Here is a 4,718-nt window from a genome sequence, read left to right on the forward strand (position 1 = left end):
AGATAAGGGATGGCTGGAAAAACAAGTATGTGAGGACTTAATTTAGCACAAACATTAGGGAGAAAAATCAAAATCTTTGTCCAGAAAAAATAATAAACTGTGGGTTGTGGGTATCTGTATTACGGTCCTGATTAAGGTTACAAGTGTGCCGAAATTTACGGTTCAGAATGTGATGGCCCTTGTAGATACGTCCTTTATGGGAATGACTCAGGCTAAATGAGGTCAGATTGTTGGGCCCTTACTCAATAAACCTGGTGATCATCTGAGACAAAGGGAAGACACACGAGATAGGGATATACAGAGTAAAGACCATGGGAGGCTGTAGCAAAGCATCAACCCTGGAAGCCTCAGGACAAACCAACTCTGTCAACACTTGGCCTGGAGCTTGTAATCCCCTGAACCGTGAGGAAATCAATCTCTGCCGTTCATGCCGCCAAGCATGATGTTTGTTGTGGTGGCTCTAGCAAGCCAAAAGTTGTAGAATCAGGTGAGCTATATGAACAGCTATGATGCTGTGCAGAGAAAAATGACAAATAGGACAGTGACTAGTGAAAGTGCAAGAAGTTTTGGACACCCTGAGGAATTCTGAAAATCTTCTTCATCTCACCCACAAATCAACAAGCACTTAGTAGGAGCCTTTCAGCTTCCGGGAGTCTAACTGAAGCTAAATCCATTACCTGACCACTAAGCAATGTGATACAGGGTGTATCACAATGATAAAAAGACACAAATAAACCAAAATAAGAAAGAGCACATATATCAATTGCTATATAATTAAATGGAAGCAGTTTTGCCTTTGAAATTCAGACGGGTTGTTTATAAAATGACTAGAAGTAGAAAAACAGCTTTAAGTACATTATTCAAATTCTTCAATTTCTTGGTCATCAACAAGCTGGCAGAGTGGGAGCTGCCAGCTTTATCTTTTAAAAGAAATACCATTTGTTCAGCCACCTGTGGGCAGAAAGCAAATAATGTGAAATAATGTGAAGTTTACTGTCATCCACTGCCTTGAACTGGTGCCACTTATTATGAAACCCTGAAAAATAATTAAGACAAATAAGTTTTATTTCAACATCAATCTAATGACAAAACAAGCAGTAGTAGAGATAAAGTATATATATGAATAAATCAAGTCATACAACACCAAAAATCAGAAAATCAAAAAGTAAGATAGTAGAAGGGAAGAAAATAACAAGTAAATATGAGGCAAATAATTCACAATAAAACAACACAAAATTTCAATTTAAACTGATTTAATTCTACAACCAAAAGATTAAGCAACTAAAGTGATTAAGAACAAGGCCCAGTTGTGCCCCACTAAATGTAAGTTATAGAAGAAAATGGAAATCAAAGAGGCAGGCTGGCTGCCTTCAATTCAGCAGATGAAATCAACTGTAAGTGTAAAACTGTAATGAGAGGATGGTGGTCCTTACACACCAGCAACATGGTCAGTTTTGCAAGTTCTCCCAGCATCGTAGCATCTCAATATATAAAGCAAATATAACATCTTAGGCAAGACAAAATGATAGCACAAAAGAAGGGGTCTTTAGTTCCCGACTTTCAACAATGCAATAGGCATATTATTCAGACAGAAAATTAGTAAGAAAACATAGGGCTTGAAGGATACTTTTCAGATAAAATACAGCAGAACACGGGCCCTCAGGGGAGAACAGACGGGAGGGCTGCATGGTCTCCAACTGCGTGTATTCCACTGAGGGCTAAGTCACGTTTTTTCCCTTAATCTCCCTTGCCAACAATGTAAGAAAGATGCCCTTTCCTCATCCTCAACTCTTACCTGGAGAACCAGAGGAGCACTATTCTGCACTGTGTCTAAGGATTTTTCATACTATTTTTATTCTATTTAAGTAAATAAATGAATTTAACAAATGTGGAGCTTCTGGAGATCTATTTTATAATAGTGTGAATATATTCAACATTGCAGAACTGCAATACACATTACTGAACATTACTGAAATGGTAAATTTTATTCTATAATAAAAATGTTAAACTATGTGAAAAAAAAAAACAAAAAACAAAAAACAAAAAAGCAACAAAAAACCAAAAAACAGAACGAAGCACAGGAGCTCGGATACCAAAGGGGGACAATGATATTTGAAAGGATGAGAAAAGTCACTGATCCGTGACTTACACCAGAGAGAAAGGCTTTCCCACGGCAGGCAGCAGCTTCTGAGCAGCCCAGCCTCGCCGCCGCGGAGTCGCGGAGCAGGCGCAGCCCGGCGCCCTGCGCTGCTGGCTCTCTTCCCGGCCACGCTGGGCCTCCGGCATGCGCTCCTCGTGCTCGTCCACGCTCCGTGCCGACGTCCTTCTCCTTTTCTCTTCTTTCCCATTGTAAGTTTCCCCACATAAATTTGCACTGTTTGCTCAGTTTTATTTTTTTAATTAATTTTATGGAGAAACAAGTGGAAATGAGACAGTTTGAAAAGAGGTCTGTAGGGCAGTTGCAATAATTAATACGTCGCATGTTGTTGTCTTACTGGTTATCCATAGTTCAAGATGCAGGCCTGATATCCTGTCCACAAGCACTATTAGTACAAGTCTTACTTCTCACTGCACTAAGAGAAAGTAGCTGTATATCTGTCCTATTTGGTATATACAGATGCAAAATGGTCCTTCCTTTATATCCCCCTTTTCCTCAGTTTTAGAGTCCCTTAGTCCTCCGTCATTTTCTCCGAAGTCTGGGGTCACACGCAGCTCACAGGCTTGACACAGATCATGTCCCACTACAGCGCCACAGCGCGCACGTTTGCGAGCACGCAGGGGACATCTCAGGGTGTGTCAGCACACGGAGGCGGGCTGAGCATACCTACGAGGATTTTTAGAGACATAGGAGGTTTTTGTAAAATACTAGTGATAATGCGAAAAGAGAATTTAGTGAAATTAATTCAGGTGACAAGCTCACAAAAACATAGGAATAAACACATTACTGAAAAATCAACAAGTCACAGAAAAAAAGGAAAGAGGAAATTAGAAAAGATTATCAGACAAATCAAAGTGAAAATATGTCAAAATACTCTATGTAGACAGCACCAACAGTAAATATATGAGGAAAGTATGTAGTGAAACATATTTGCCTTGAGGAAAAAAAGAAAAATATGAAGCACTTTGGATTTATACTATTATGGGATAGGAAAAAGAAACGCAAATTACGATTCATTTCAAAACACAAAATTATAAAAATCAAAACAAAATAATCTAGAGCATAATAAACAATAAAATTGAGGATAATTTTTGAAGTGATAAAATGATAGTGTAAATAAAAAGACATGAAAATACATTTATAAATATAAAAGGAAACTGTATAAATGATAACTCAGAAAAATTCACAGAAACAACCTACCAAGAATGAATGAATAAAGCAAAGCTTATTCAAACGTGCACGTGGAAACATAAGCACAGCCTTGCACATATGTATACGTATATGGCCATATGAGACGTAGTCATGATATAATAAGGAAAGATATTGTCCATGTAAGGCGGAATGGATTAACTAGAGGACATCTCGCTAAGTAAAATACGCCTCATATAGCAGACACCGACGCAGAATAAATACTGTGCATGCTCGCTTAGGTACGGAATCCAAAACAAAAGAAAAATAAAACAGAACACCTACCACCCATTTAAAGAGAGAAGAATGGCGACCGGTGGCAGAGGTTGGGAAACCAGGCCAATGTTTGTCAAAGGTTATAAAACATCAGTTAGAAAAGAAGTACATTTTAAGTTCAAGATCTAACATGAGGTAAAGGGCCTACTCTGGTTAATATCGAGTGTGTGTTTAAATCTTGTGAAAGGAATATATATTTTAATTATTCTCAGTACAAAAATGTAAGAACATAAGGTAATGGTATATTAATTTGATTATTATCATCTTTTTACAATATATTTATATCCAAACATCCAATTGTACATAATGTAGGTGATTTCTATTTATGGTTTATAGCTTAACAATATTGGGGAAAATACTTGCTTTCACAAAACAATTAATTAAACAGAGAAGCATATAAATAGCAAGTATACCTGAATAAAATCAGCATTGCTGAAATAGTGATTAGGAAAGCATATTACTCTGCTGAAAAATTGTGAATATCCTTAACAAACACTGACAGTTTATTCAGGAATCCTTTCAATTATATGACTAATTCATCCTGCAATGTTTCAGTTTTGTGCAAATCAATAAGAAATGCTCAGCACATGGTATTGAATTTGCAGCTTTCCAAGTTAATCCTAAGCTTTATATCGGAAAATATATACACAAAGAAGTGAACAATTAAAAAAAATAAGAACAAAGATTATGGCAGCAGATTTCTAAGGAAGATACAAATCTCCTACTGTTTGTAATAAATCAATGTGTGTGGACACATGAAAGTGAGAGTTTAGAGAGTTTAAAGAGGCACGTATGCCAAATGTTCATTTTTAAAAAAATATATATTTAGTACAGGATCTACAGGGTCTCCCCACACAGATCAGACTCGTACTGATCCTCCTGTTTTCAGCCTCCCAAGCGCTGCAATTACAGGTGCACACCACCAGGTCCAGTCTCAACTGCCATCTCAGTGCCCCCTGGGGCGAGGCTGATACAGCATGGGATCGAACCCGGGTTCCCGCATCTGCCTAAGCAGGCACTTAACTCTGCTGAGATATCTGGCTGGCCTTAAATCATAAATTTTCTTTTCTCTTTCTTTCTTTTTTTTTTTTTTTTT

The 4,718-nt window shown here is 37.6% G+C and overlaps 1 pseudogene; it reads left to right on the plus strand.

The window, feature by feature from the left end:
• Window positions 1-2,284: 2,284 nt before the first annotated feature.
• LOC101591722 overlaps window positions 2,285-4,718 on the plus strand; it is a 41,599-nt pseudogene continuing 39,165 nt past the window's right edge.

Source organism: Octodon degus, unplaced genomic scaffold (genome assembly GCF_000260255.1).
Source record: "Octodon degus isolate 3935 unplaced genomic scaffold, OctDeg1.0 scaffold00012, whole genome shotgun sequence".
NCBI classification, from domain to species: Eukaryota; Metazoa; Chordata; class Mammalia; order Rodentia; family Octodontidae; genus Octodon; species Octodon degus.